This window comes from Patella vulgata, chromosome 8, assembly GCF_932274485.2.
Source record: "Patella vulgata chromosome 8, xgPatVulg1.2, whole genome shotgun sequence".
Lineage (NCBI taxonomy): Eukaryota > Metazoa > Mollusca > Gastropoda > Patellidae > Patella > Patella vulgata.
In genome coordinates, this window is record NC_065886.2 from 49,309,754 (window position 1) to 49,326,343 (window position 16,590).

The 16,590-nt window shown below is 32.7% G+C and overlaps 1 protein-coding gene across 1 annotated transcript in view; it reads right to left on the reverse strand.

Annotated features, from left to right (window-relative positions):
• LOC126829624 (cell adhesion molecule-related/down-regulated by oncogenes) overlaps nucleotides 1-16,590 on the reverse strand; it is a 131,447-nt gene that overhangs the window by 99,571 nt on the left and 15,286 nt on the right. The window contains exon 2 of the mRNA XM_050559598.2: nucleotides 11,667-11,803. The gene's annotated coding sequence lies outside the window, so the exon portion shown is untranslated. The remainder of the gene's footprint in view (nucleotides 1-11,666; nucleotides 11,804-16,590) is intronic.

Sequence of the window (16,590 nt, forward strand, 5' to 3'; positions counted from 1 at the left end):
GGAAAAAAGCTTCAAACCTTAAAATATTTTTGTGTATTTCATGAATCATGTCAGAAAAGCAAAATTAAAATGTTGTCCGATATTCCGGTAGATCACTTAATTAAGACATACAGTTTTAAAAGTCAGTAACAATAACCTGGTTATAATTGTTGTACAATTCCTATCTGACAGGTTATTGAATCAAGTTTCAAAATAATATATTGCACCACTGTGTGCATTTACCTATGTGTACTGGGTTTACATAGCCATGACTTAAATCAGAACTGATCAATTATTTTAAAATTTGGACAACGATTTCATCAATAAAAATGTTTGTTTGTTTATGTATTGTCTTAAACTCTATAACTAAACCTTTCATATTTATACAGGAATCAACTTACAAATGTATTCAGTGATAATTGTGTTTTCTAAAGTGTGCATAATTTCAGTACCATTCTCTAGGAGTATATTCCAGTTACCAGAAATTGCAGAAAATTGACAGGATTCCATGCCTCCCCAAAATAAACAATCCAAATAAATTCTATAGAGTTAAATGTAACCATGTGAAATCCCCTTCAATTCTAACATGGTTAAAGAAAATTTGCAGAAAATTTATCACAGTGCTAAAATCAGCATGATCATGTGGAGAATCCTAGATTAAAGGTTTTCATGGAGACAGTAAGCTTATCATTTACACCTAAGACACTCATTCAATTTCCCACAGTAATATGATACATATGGAATTATATAAGCTATAAAGCTAACAATTCTATATTATATATATTATGTGCTACAACTGCAATACAAGTCATGTGTAAAAGCCAACATTTGACACGGCTCCATATGAAAACTAATTTTTCAAAATTTTGGTAAATTATTACAAAACCCAGCTGGAAATGGAGGGGGGAAACTATTATTCATAATGTCTTCAGACATCATTAATCAAAATATAATGACAGATTTAAAAACTTTGCAAGCTCATATTATATGTCAAGCTTTATTTATTCTCTGTTTATTAATATTTCGACCTACTTATTATTTATCACAGTAGAATGAAACAATAAAAGATACACTACCAGGCAATGAAACATAGTCCTTCGAACAGTCCATAAATCTTATCCCATATTTATTCTTATGTAAATAATGGGAGCATTTACAAGACATTAAACACTGCCCATAAATAATCTCCAATCATGAACATAAACACTGCATATACATATACACTACCTTCTAGAGCGTCAGCAATGTTTTTAAATCAATAGGATCCTTCATCTTATAATCATAAAAACTGTGAATAAATTTGCCTATATAGTGTCCATAAGTAATCAAGAGGCTTCATTATGAATTTAATCACTGTGTACAAATTTCAAGACAATCGGATGATAAGATTAATTTCTAGCTGGAGAGGGGTGACGACTATATACAACCACAATTTAATACTAGATGGAGAGGGCTGACGACTATATACAACCACAATTTAATACTAGATGGGGTTATTCTTGTGTTCTATTACTGTGTGCATTTTCAGATGGACTATAATTAATACATTTAATAAACCAATAGGGGACATTTACTGTGATTATTTGTATTGTAGACTTTTATTGGTTCGACAATCGCGCTCACATACCAACAGATAAGTCTTTCAGCAGTCCAAGACTCTAAAAACTGATCATCAACATTTAGATTATATCATTAGCTTTTTAAGTTTGAATAGGATTCTTTATCTCACAAACATAAACACTGCGTAAATTTCAAGTCAATCAAATGATGACTGCTAGGTGGAGGGATGGATGGATGGATGGATAGATGGGATAGAGGACAATATACAACCACATTTTAATGTGGGTGTATAAAAACTACAGACTCGTAAATGCAATTAAGATGGTTAGTTGTATGAGACACAACAACAATATAAGCAGGGAATAGTTAAGGAATTTCATGACAAATACTACCACTAACAAAATTTCACATAATAGTTCCAGCAGATACGGCCTGTTGTCACTTGTCTCTTTTGTTATAGATGTGTGAAGGGCTATAATAAGAATATAATATTTATTTCAACAATCTGTTTTAACTTAGGTATAGCTAACTGAACAATGCAAACCATATTTGTAGAATCTAGAAATTTAATTTAACTTCAAATTTATGTCTTGAAAATGGTCTGGTTTTGAATCAATCCATTTGAAATAAAAGATAAGTAATCAACAGTTAAGAATAACAAAGGAAACTGGTAATAATCAACCAATCACACTAAAACCATTATTAGAAACTGAACGGTTATTTATAAATACACTTCATATGAAAATTGATAAAGTATTTCCGGAATTCAACAAGTAACGTACTTCATAAAGGTTGAAATTAAATCATAGAAGGATATCCTATAATATATTCTACTTGAGTAAAGTGAACTACTGTCAGAAATGGAAGCATAGTAACAACAGCACCTAAATAATAAATAAAGACCAGTACTGGAAGATTTGGCACATGATAGATATTTAAGTCTACACAAATTAACATTTTAATTATTATATAATATTAAGTCAAAGATGACATCCGAGTATTTCACAGAGGTTACCATTTGAAGAATTGAACTCTGTTTATCAAAAATCATATGAAACATTGGGTCATTACTCTGTAAATACCTTTGCAAAATTGCTCAAAATCAACAGGGATTATCTCTAGACAAATACCAACTATTCCTGAATATTTATCAAAATAGATTAAGAATTAAATTCTGTAGACTCATTATGAACACAGTAATATAATTTATTAACAGTTTGGGACAATAACTCAGGAACGACTTTAACGCAATACTAACTATTCCAGGCAAAATGGTGAAAATTGGTTAATAACTCAACTCTGTAGAATGAGTACAAGTAGGCACGGGACAGACGTATGGAGCAGGTCCACAACATTATATGACCACTTTTAACAGGAGAGCCTATAAAAATTTGGAAATAACTTCATTCAACTTCAGTAAACAAAATTCTACACCACAAACAAGTCATCAGTGTACAAAACAGACAATGGATGAAATGCTAGTCAAGATATACAGGATAAGAAAAAATACGATTATACAGTAAGCTGTGATTAATGGCAATATAACAATGGTAAAACTGTATTGTAGTTTTAGTGAAATAATACTTAGATAGCTTTACCACCTTTTCTTTATATGCTTCATTACTTACTGGGGTTAAAACTCCTCATTTGAAATCAGCCAATACCCTTTATGTTTAAACCATTTTTTACAGTTAACAACAGACAAACTCATGTGAACATAACATACATAATCTTAATGAATGAATAAATCTTTTAGGATTTAAATTCTTTTCTGGTAAAAATTCACATCAAAATAACTTAAAGATGCATTATGTCAGATTTAGATCAAGAGCCGACAGTTCTCGCTAGAATAGTTACAAAAAAATAGATAATGAAAAGGGAAATGTTGAAAATTTCAGTCAATTACTTCATTCTTAGCAGATTTACCATCGATGGCAGAACAGTATAGTCACGATTGTCATTGCTACCATTGTTACAACATTTTTACGATAATAAACAATTCACTTTTAAATTAAATCATTAACTGATAATCGTATTCAAATCTGTTGAAAATCTCGACCATCCAATGGTATCGAAAATTGATTTGCAAGTTAATAAATGTCTAATTAACAATTTATATAACATTTAAGGCATAAAGAAAGACACACAATCGGCAGATTTAGCTCTTGCATAATGCCTGTTTAGTAACCCTTCAATCAGGGGCGGATTGGGCCATCGGGCGATCAAGGCGATTGCCGGAAGGGCCGGTCGGACAAAAAATGTAAAAAAATAATTTTGTCCAATGCGTCTAAAAGACCTTTTTCTGCTTAACATTATATGAGGGGGGGGGGTATTGGACCGGCCATCAACCAATCATGTTGTATGTGGCCGGTGGCTTTAACGGGCCGCCATGCCATCACTGGAGTCTGGAATGGGCCAGGTGTGCTGGGTGTGGGCCGGAATTCGGAAACTTGCAATGGGGATTCCGAATTTCATCCGAAAATTTCATCAGATTCACCCAACACTGTCGCCCGCAAATTTACTAATTATTATAATGACGATATGATAATTTCACAGGTTGATGGTTGTAATGCCCCCGTTAGACCGGGGGTTGCGCCCTTACTGCGCTGCTGCGACCGTACGGCGATCAGAAAATGCACAAGGTCGCTGGCAAACGTGAACACAACACGCGAAAATGTCCCAAAAAATTAAAAACTTGAAAAAAGTTGTGTCCTCATAGCTTTCCAGTTGAGATCGCAGAACCTTGGTGTTTGTTTTGAACATGCTAAAAACAAACGCCGTTTATTGTTTATAAATAGCCTGCATTGCTGATATTAAAATTCGCGGGGAGAACCTCAGGTCAAACATAATACTGACGCATGCGCAAACATCGGTTTTAAGAGAGTTTACACGATAAAAATTTAACAGTGCTATCGGAAATGTTCTTACTACGGCATTGTTTTCACAACAACAAATTTAACCATTCTTTTCTTGGAATTGTTCCTGGCACCCTTAAAATTTGTAATGTAAACTGGATTTAAGGAACAAATATTTTCCTAAAATATTCAAAGTTACTATGGAAATATGGCTTGCACTGGGGTAACCAATGTTTCATATCATTATGAATACTGAGCAGAAGTGCTTATCTAAAACATGTCTCTTAACACTTCCCTCTCATAAAACTGTCTATATTAACTTACAAATAAACTACATTTATACTTGAGCTTTCTAAATACTCTTCACCACAAATGTGTTAAATAAACACACTTCTAGAACTCATCCTCTAACATCTATGTTAATGGAAGCTAATGTTATTGTATAAAGATAGCTTTATCTAATTATTTGATAACATTGATGTATGTTTGTACATATATTTACTTTTACCATGTTTTTAGGTGTTGTCTAATAAAAACACATTTAACATATTATTCATTTATATAACGCAAAACTGAATTTTACAAAATCTTTTAAATTTTATATTCAAATTTATGTACCAATACTGAATGTCACTGGATTTTGCAAATTAAAGAGTTGGAGTTGTTTTGATGGGATAACTAGATCCGATTGCTTGTTTCTAAAAATATATCTAGTTTAAAGGAGCTAAGTCGCTAATATTTGGGACCTCGAAATTGACAAAAATGGGTTGCAATGCATACAATAATGTAATGTGAATGTATATAAATTGATTTACATTGAAATGTTTCTGTTTTTACTGTAATTTTTAATCAGTTAGGTTCGGTGAAATACCCCAGTATTCTCAATCGAATTTTAATCTCTAGCGTCTGGTTATTCCAGTCTACGCCGATATTATTTATTGGGCTTGCTCTCCAGATAAGAATATAGCGTCACCGTTTGACATGACTTGTGGAATATGCCTAGCCTCATTTTTCGAGTCCCTTATTACAAATACCGCTGAAACGCATTATGGTACACGATTCGTGTACCAATCGTAAAATGTTTATTTTGTCTTAAATATTGGATATCAGAAGGCCATCTTTTCCCGGTAAGATCACAACATCAATGTTGATTTAAACCGACAAATAAATCGTGTTTTCAATGTCGACGATTTTGGATGATACTGAGTTAGAGACTTAGCTACTTTAATTATCTTAAAAAGAAAATAATAAAGTCAGCTTTGATAAAATTATCCTCATTGCAAATTGGACCATGGTAAGTGATGTCTTCATTTTACTTTAGTCAAGTTGAAGGCAAGATATGATTTTGCTTCGACAGTGTATTTTCACTCACTATTCTCCTAATTCCAACTGTGAAGGAGTTCTTTCATGAGTGGATCATGGTTTTTCATCCAACCCAAACCCAATGATTAGGCAAAGTTTGCAGGCAGCACTGCTAATAAAAGGAACTGAGCTTGAAAAATCCTGACAATTCGCATTCTATTCAGGATTCAAATCTGGCACATTCTAAGTTGAAGTGCAGCCTAACCACTTGAATACTATGATCATCCTATAGGTAGATATCCACATGACAATCAGGAGTCAGATATCAAATTCAGATTTAAACTTGAAATACACAAAACTATTATAATCATCAAGTACAGAATACGTTCAATGTGGATGTACTGTGGAAGCCTCCTGAATACTTGTGTAAATAGTGTAGATTTAGGAAAATCAAAATATCAATGAGCCAACAGTGCAGGGAGACTGATTGCTGATGTCCCCCCGCCTTGTGGTGGCCAATAAGTACTGTTTTACTCCTTCTTGCCTTCGTGTCGAATGACAGCGTGAAGTCAAGAAGGCAAGAAATAATCAGTGCAAAACCAAGTAGTTAATTTACTTCTAAGCTTCGTCTCGTACATTTCTTGCCTTCTAGGCTTCGCGCTGTTACAACTAGGTAACTGGAAGAAGGCAAAGCCAAGAAGCCACAAAGTCATTTCACTTCGCATTCCAGTTTCAGACAAATAAGACCACTCAGTTCAAGGCACGTCAGACCAGTTGATAGACAACTCCAGCCAAAACAGAAGACCACTGTTTTTGAAATAATAAAGTGTTGTTTTATTAAATTGATAATTGTGTTTGTTTTACTACATTTATTTTCTTTTAGTTCAACTTCGACATGATCAATCATTTCAATAACAGGGTTGTACCTATCTAGATTGGTCCATGTCCAACCCACATGGGCAGAGCCATGCCCAAGTAAAAAAATGTTCATTATCGAACTTAATTAAAACCAAAGTTACCTTGTCCCAAAGCATCAACCAATCAAATTGCTTATCTCTGCTTAGCCTATGCAGAAAATGCTAACCACAAATTCAGTGAAGGCATTCACCTAGCCAACACAAACACCAAGTTTGAATTAGGTAGACCTCAGTCAGGACATGCCCCTAATAAACACCTACAACTTTAGCTCAATTAGTTATGACATCCTAAAAAGTGTGACAGACAGATATCAGACAGTTCATCAGTTTTCACATATATTATTGCTATATGTTAATCTTATGACTAATAACAAAATCATTAGAAAATATTTCTATCATATAGAAATGTTGTTTGGGGGTTTAGTTTACTATTTTAAGAGAAGTTTTTAAACCAATTGAACTGCTCTTCAATAATTGGGAGAAAATGTTTTGGTAACAGGCCAACACAAAAATTAAAATGCAGCAAGTAGAATATGATGGGATTGAGATAACATCTTGACTAAAATTATGATTTATTGCCCAATTCCCATGTACGAGATTGTAAACAACTATTTCTTAAAGATGAAATTAGAAATTAAGGTAAAAAAACATGAGTAAAGTTACCACATACATTTTTGCAATCAAACGGAAGTGTGGAAGTATTTGAAATGTAACTTGATGATAGAGATGAAGCATATTAATGCACATCTGCACAAAGATTCTAGAAAGATAATTCTTTTAAGAATTTTCAATTACCTCAAGAAGATATCATATTTTAGATGTTATATATAATGATGTTAAAATAAAAACCACTCATAATTTTAAGTGAGTGACTCAGATCAAACCTGATCAAATTAATTTCCTTGAAAAAAAAATGGAAATAACTTGTGCTTAATACAATAAGTTAAAGTTTTGAGATGAGTTTTTAATGTACAGTACCAAACAATTTAGTTATCAGGCAGGCATACAGTTCATTTAATTTTAATTATGGGTAAAATTGGTTATGGTAGTTATTATTATCAACAACATGATGTAAGTAAATCAATATCATAACTTCAAGACAATTATTGAATAAAATTGATATTATAATTACAAGCATAATCTCCATTTTGATGGAAAATTGATTTGATCAGTGTGTTGTAACTTGACACAATTAAATAACTGATAAGGAATATTATTCTATTTCTTGATAGCTTTTATAACCGAAACTTGATATGGCCATGGTTAAATAATTGTTTGTTTCTCTGTGACATGTTTGTTAAAAATACATGCTACATATAGTAATTATTAATTATTGACATTGAATTTTAAAAATTTGTCGAATAGCCAGTGGAAATTTTTGACAAAACTTATTCTTTAGAGTAATAATATTAAAAATTGGCTACAAATTGTTAAAATGAGGCCGAAAATAAACATTAATATCAGAGGTGAAACCAGGATTCATTTAGTAAGGTATCAGAAAAAATACAAATCTGTACAAATTCATTTTTATAAAGACACTTCCAAACACTTTCTTGTTATCAAAGCTTAAAGTTCTGATCATTTACAACAGGTTGGTAAATCTTTTTCCATAAACATATCAGCATGTGCATAAATGTTGAATAAAACAATAGCTATCGCTTACTATTTATTTCATTTAATGCAAAGAATCTCCATTCACTGGAAATTTGAACTTTATTTTGTATATTTATTGAGGAGGAGCTGGTAAAGAAGAGACAATGAATGCCTTAAATTCCATGTAGCAACAATCTTGTGGTTGTGATTGGAAAAAGTGTGTATGTATATATACTTATAGATGTAGCATATCAAATAGCTATAAGATCGGCAGGTGCTGTGTTAACACATTACATACAAACAAGCAAAAACACAGAAAAATAATCAGTACATTTGTAGCAAAATAACCATTCATTTTATAAATCATTGACTTAAACACAGTGAGATAATGTTAGCAAAACCCAGCTCTGTTTATTTCCAAATCAAACAATGGCAGCAGAAGTAGACACCTTTTCTCTTCCAGATGTTGTACATACGCAAAGAAACCAAATCATGTCTTGTATATCAATACATGAGACAGGAATTCCGTACCTTTCTAACAAGCAACAGTGCCAGCTAATATAAATTTACCAAAGCTTATTGACAATACAACAATGGTTTGCACATGTATTTCCTTGAAACAACAAAAGATTCTATTAAAATCGTACAATTGACACATTTCTTTGAGATCTTTTAACACGAAAAAGCTGTCTCCAAAAAACAACATTTCCATGTATTTTATATAAATATGGTTCCTACGCTAATATTACCAGATATGACTCGTTTCTGACCACGTTTCTAAAATGGTTCTCTAAAATCTACATGTGTACAATTCAGCAGAAATGTACAGGAAATGTTTTCCATTTCTGTTTTTTAGAAAAACATAGAAAGTGAAGAATTAACATCCTATATACAATCATACATTCAGTAATAGAAGAAAACTATATAAACATTAAAGATGCAGTATAAAGCTGCCTAATACAGACCTTTCATTTGGCTTTAAATGTTACATAAATCATTAATTAGACATTTATTCATATGCCAAACCCATAATCAACTCTCTTGATCATTGGATGGGTTTGATTTTCAACGGATTTAAACACTATTGGCAATTAATAATTTAATTATAAAATTGACAAGCGAGACTTTGTTTATTATTGTAACAACTGTAGCAATGACAATCGAGACTACTCTGTTCTTGAAACTCCGATCACAATGAAGTAATTTGACTGTAATTTTCACCATATTCCCTTTTCATTATCTATTTTTTTTAAACTTTTATAGGGAGAACTGTCAGCTCTTTATCTAATTCTTTCATAATGCATCTTTAACCTATGACAATTACTCCAATATCATTTACCACAGTAGACAACTGTAGTCTACCCAGTATGTCCTTTATGTCTTGAGCTCATAATATGGTAAATTAAGCCTTTTTAAATCCCCCTGCCCCCACATGTCCAAAATAGATACAAATTTTGAACAGATAGGTTGCAAAGAAATGAAACATGCGTCCATAAGTGTTGTTGGGAAATTTAGCCTTCTTAAACTGTTGTTGCATATCTATTCTTTTATTAGTAACGAGAGCATTGATCAAGGAACCAAAAATTGATCAAGAGTTCTGCCTCATTCAGGCGTTCATCATTTATTATATAAAGCATGCACCGTTCAGCTGAAATGTCCAGTGTCATTCCTAAAGCATTAAACAATTTTCTTCACAGAGGCCTAAATCTCAATAAATAGTGAAAAAGCAAACATGGCAACCAAATTTCCTAAGAGCTTTAATATTTAAACCACTCTAGCACTCCTCTCAAGGATGATAGATTTATTTTTCCTAATAATTAGAAATATTAAGTTGCACAATGCATACTAGTACCCTACTATACTAGTAAACTATTAAGTTTTATCGCTCCAAATAGTTTTCTATCCATTCAATTACATTGCCAATGCACAAAATTCACAACAAAAGAAAAAAACAACAATGAGTTAATCTCAAGACAGTAATTTCATAGTTTTCAGATATCTATCTGTACCCATTATAGGTATCTCATTTCTATCTCAAGGATTTACACCTGAAATAAAAGACTTTGAATATATTGTCAAAATTTGTCTACCAAACATGGAGTAGGGCCCAGTAACCTAACCTACATGTATAGGACTACTGTATGTTCCCATTTATGAATTAGACATGGATATAAATTACTGAACCTAACATGATTTTACTTGGTATTAATATATTGAAATATTAGACCTGTATTTATTTGTCCTTCAAGGTATCATGTTGATGAATTATACATTACTGAGTGATAATATAAGGGAGATAACTCCAAAATAAAAAGGAATCAGACCACACATGATTCGAATGTAATTAATGTGTTAGTTGCTTTTCTTATTTTGTTCTCATTTTGCATGGAAAATGTTTTTTACTTTAATACAGCTGTCACTGGACAAATAGCTGTTGTTAGTCGAGCAACATGTCAGTATAAAATCTACTCCCACAGTTCATGTCTTCATATGACATATTTCAATGTTTAGAGCTCTGTCTACCCAACACAACTATCCTTAAATACGAGTACAAGACTCAATAAACTCTGTGGAAACAGATGTTAAAGCACCAGGTACTTGACACCTTTCTTTATGAAGGGATATAAGGACAATACCAAATCCCTGAATAAATACAGTTTAACATTTCTACAAAATACAAATAAAGTGAACTTCAAAATAATACCTCATCAGCTATAGTCAATAGGTTACATGTATGTATCAAATTCACAAAAAAGAGTAACAAGCCTATATTAAACCATGAAAACATCGCACATATCCATTATACATATTTTTAGGACTTTACTATCAAATGTTGCATTGCTTCCTTCTGCCTTCAAATATTCATTAATAAAAACACTTGAAAATATGCAGTTATTCCCATGAATTGCCGATGAGACTTTGCTACTGATATTCTACATTTAACAAATTAGGTCTAGATAAAATAATGAAAGAAGTACTGTCCAAATAGATACATACAATAACATGAATGTAAATATAAAAGTAGAACCAGAAAACTAAACGTTGAAAGGCTTGTCGGAAAACAACGGTCTTTTAACAAGTCTTGAGCTAAATTGCAAATATGGAAAGAAAGCTGGTTCCAGAGATTTGGCGCTTGTTAAATTGGCTGACGGGTAAATTCTTCAGACGGTCATTTTCCCTCCCAATCAGTCATCTGAAAGCTATGATCGATTTGTAAAATTGAATTTTTCATTCATCCTTTTATCTTTGCACTATGGCATTATACATACCAAGTTATCTCTTGACTTAGCGACTGGATAACCTAGTGCATTGTTAATAGTGATCTACTGATATAGACCATGCTTACAAAATAAAGCAGAGAAAGCATTTTAGAAATTGATGAATAATCATCCGAAAATGAACTTTGTCAGAATTTCATGCCCATGCTCCAAATTTTATAGATTTTTAAAACAATACTTACCATCTAGGTAATGAGTATTAGTCCCAACTCAAAACTGATAACCATACAGTTCTATCATGAAATGACATCGGATATGATTGGTTACTTGGTTATAACACCATCTGCTTCTTCAAGTCGTTCTTCTCATATCAGATGATCTGAAATAAAATAAAAATACCAAATTAAAAACATGAGATTAGTAAAGATATCAAAAAGGTTATCTGTTATTATGTAAAAATTAAAATACCTACATAATGTAGCCTCTAAGACTGACCACAAGATTTTGCGAATTGATCAATGGTCATAATTGTTACAGTATAAATCATCAAAAATCAATGAAGAGCATTTACAAGACACTAAATACTGATCAAGAGTAAAAACTCATTCAGTAATTATCAGAAATATTAAAAAATCTTATTGACCTCTAGTTGTTCCTAGTTCTAAAATCTATGATACAAAACATGTATTAGTAATTGTATGGTAACTTTCAAGTTATAATTAAAATTTGACAATTTTCAAGTTCTTCTTATTGCTTTAACAATTTACTCAAATTTTAATTATTTTTGATAATTACTGAATGGAATTTTAGTGTCTTATAAATGCTCCCATTGCCTACAAAAAATAAATATGTGAAAACTTTTGGGGACTGCTTGAATGACATAAGGGCATATGTGTCATGGAGGAGAAGTTTACATTCTTAATATTTTTTTGCTCATTCAGCTTCTTGGTAGAAGAGTTCAGATAATTGTTATTTTCAGTCACACAAGGATTTTTTTACCCCTTTATACAGACGGGAGGAAAAGAAGTTGGTCAGGTTCAATCATCTATCGCCAAGCCTTTCATTATCTGTTAACAGATGAATCTTGATTTTTACCTATCAAAATCTACAAATGAATTAAAAGTCTATTCATCTCTCACTAATTTTCTTAGCCAATTTTCTAAAATATTGTGTACAAAAATAGATGAATCACACCCTATACTAACACTACCATCCTTAACTTCATTTGTATTACATCTAAACAAATATGTTCTGACAAATGTAACTGTAATTATTTTTATTTAAGTCACAATAAGATTCCGTCTATAAAAGAAATAATTATTTTCTACAAGATGTCTGAATACCTTATTACTGCAACATGCACTGTCTTTGATATAAAACCCTCGGGTCACAGATAAATATTGTCTGCCCAAAATATTTCTACTGTTTAAATTATACTTCTGTACAGATTCGTCTACAAAGATTAATTTAACAAAAGGCCTTCATGTTTTTATGTGATTATAAAGAGAAGTCTTTCTCAATACTATGTGATATAGACGATGATACAATACATTATGTAAACAAACGCAGGCACAAAATCATAAAACGTAATTCATTACGACCTTAAACGAACCAAACCTATACTTACTAAATGTAAACATTTAAACTTACAAAGATGCAAATCAAACATGTCACTATCAATAGGTGTTGACATGAGTGTCGAACTTAGCCAACCGACAGGGTATTGACAATAGGGTCCTAATCTGTATAATACCGCTCTCAAATATACCTAGTCAACTCATATTATACTTTCTATATACCACAAGATGACACCTATTTGTTTAACAACATCTAAAGAAAATGTTCAAGTCCTCATAATTGCAAGATCAAACAAACCATTTTTCTACCTGTAGTGTATGGCTGTGGGTAAGTTCACTTGGAATATTCCATGAACAAATTATTGTATACAAAGAGAAGTCTTAATACTAACAAGCCAACAGTGAGGCTGATGTCCCCCGCCGAAATCCCAAAATTAATAGTTGACACATATTAATTAATGCTTATCTCTGCTTACCATAAGCAGACAATGTTTATCATCAAACTCCATCAAGGCATTAACCTAATGAACGGCTACACCAAATTTGAACATTCTACCTCAATTAGAAGAAGAATTATTGTGTTCCAAAGTCTCTACCAATCAAATTGCTTATCGCTCTGCTTACCCTGAGCAGAAAATGCTCATTATTGAACTTCAAGGTATTGATGTGATAAAACTATACACCAAGTTTCCTCACTCTCACTTAATTAGAACTAAAGTTATCGTGTCCCAAAGTATCAACCAATCAAATTGCTTATCGCTGCTTACCCTAAGCAGAATATTTTCATCTTCGAACTCCATCAAGGCATTCAACTAATAAACACCTACACCAAGTTTGAACATTCTAGCTCAATTAGAAGGGGAGTTATTGTGTCCCAAAAAGTGTGACGGACGGACGGACAGACAGACCCGTTTTAATAGTCCTCTGCTTTCTTCGAAAGGCGGGGGACAATTAAAACCTTCAAATATGATTTAAAGAAACAGATATGGCAAATGACACAAGCAAATTTTATTCTTAACCGACATGTGAAGATGATAGGGGTTGAGGGCATCTGTATATCCACTTCGTAAATCTAACCTCACAAAAAACCTAACTTTTCAAACAAAGATTCACACTACTGAATTCTAAAACAATTTATTACATTTCTTCTCTTTTGGTTAGAAAGGTATGTGTATGAGAATATTACAAAAGAAGCAATGTCAATGAATGAAGCAATGTCAATGAATGACAAAGGACACAGCACTTACTATCATACATGACCACCTTTGGAACAAAAAGAAATTCAGATATGTCTCAACTTTGCCGTTCTGGGTTATCTAATGGTACATGTCTGTCACGGTTAGATTTAGATTGCTACTGAGGAACCAGAATGTTGTACAGTGCTAAAAAATCAACTGTAACATCTCACTTCTTCAGTGGAATGATGTTTGGCTACAAGACAGTTCATCAAGTGCCACATCAGTCCATCTGTGAAATGCCAAACATTTTTTAAGTTACCTGTAAAACCATGCTCTAAATCTGGATTTCATTAGGACAAATCATTATTCAACACTGGCAACAACAACTTTCCATCATTGTTGAATCATTCCAGCCATTCATTTGATTTCTTTTGTCTTATCCAAACAACTGGACAGCTGTTATTATCAGGCCCTTCTATCAAAGATGATATGCAAAAATATTGTCACAGACCTAATTCCTGCTTGCGTCAAACAATTCCTGACAGTTTAGTCTGAGATCCTGCACAAACTTGAGAAGCAGACATGCATAGAAACAGAGCAATCTCTGGAATTCCATTCTTAGTTGTTATACGCCCACATTGAAATGTGGTCGTATATTGTCGTCGCCTCCGTCCGTCCGTCCGGCGGTTCGTCGGTCCGGCGTCCACAATTCCTTGTGGACGCTCTAGAGGCTAAAGTTAATATTCGATTGACTTCAAATTTATACATAGTGTTTAAGGTCATGAGACGAAGAAGCCTATTGATTTTCAGCGATTTCCGATAATTACTGCCAGAGTTATGGCCCTTGATCGCTTCAAAAAATCTTGTGGACGCTCTAGAGGTCAGAGTTAATATCCGATTGACTTTAAATTTATACACAATGTTTAAGGTCATGAGACGAAGAAGCCTATTGATTTTCAGCAATTTCCGATAATTACTTACAGAGTTATGGCCCTTGATCAATTCAAAAATCTTATGGATGCTCTAGAGGTCAAAGTTAATATCCGATTGACTTTAAATGTATACACAGTGTTTAAGGTCATGAGACGAAGAAGCCTATTGATTTTCAGCAATTTCCGATAATTACTGCCAGAGTTATGGCCCTTGATCACTTTGAAAAATCTTGTGGACGCTCTAGAGGGTAAAGTTAATATCCGATTGAGTTTAAATTTATACACAGTGTTTAAGGTCATGGGACGAAGAAGTTTATTCATTTTCAGCGATTTTCGATAATTACTGCCAGAGTTATGGCCCTTGATCACTTTGAAAAATCTTGTAAATGCTCTAGAGGCTAAAGTTAATATCCGATTGACTTTAGATTTATACACATTGTTTAAGGTCATTAGACGAAGAAGCCTATTGATATTCAGCGATTCCTGATAATTACTGCCAGAGTTATGGCCCTTGATCACTTTGAAAAATCTTGTGGACGCTCTAGAGGCTAAAGTTAATATCCGATTGAGTTTAAATTTATACACAGTGTTTAAGGTCATGAGACGAAGAAGTTTATTCATTTTCAGCGATTTTCGATAATTACTGCCAGAGTTATGGCCCTTGATCACTTTGAAAAAATCTTGTAAAGGCTCTAGAAGCTAAAGTTAATATCCGATTGACTTTAAATTTAAACACAATGTGTAAGGTCATTAGACGCAGAAGCCTATTGATTTTCAGCGATTTCCAATCATTACTGCCAGAGTTATGGCCCTTGATCACTTTGAAAAATCTTGTGGACGCTCTAGAGGCTAAAGTTAATATCCGATTGAGTTTAAATTTATACACAGTGTTAAAGGTCATGAGACGAAGATTTTCGATAATTACTGCCAGAGTTATGGCCCTTGATCACTTCAAAAAATCTTGTAAATGCTCTAGAGGCTAAAGTTAATATCCGATTGACTTTAAATTGATACAGAGTGTTTGAGGTCATGAGACGAAGAATCATATTGATTTTCAACGATATCCGATAATTACTGCCAAAGTTATGGCCCTTGATCACTTTTAAAAACATTGTGACCCTCTAGAAGCTAAAGTTATCATCCGATTGACTTCAGATTCATACACAGAGTTTAAGGTCTTGAGACAAACAAGTATATTGATTTGCAATGAATTTTTATGACTTGAACAGCTAAATCCATGATGTTAAAAGTTTCCTATACTAAACGTTAGCATGGGGCAAAACTTTATAAAAACCAAACCAATTCTAATGGTTTTCTGATAATTACTTAATGAGTTGTTACTCTTAATCAGATTTTAATGTATTATAAATGTTTCATTACCGAAAAAGTAAAAATATGTGACAATTCTTGTTGACTGCCCGGACGATTTAGCTGCTGTGGGCGTATGTTTCGTTGCCTGGCAACTTATCTTTATCTTAT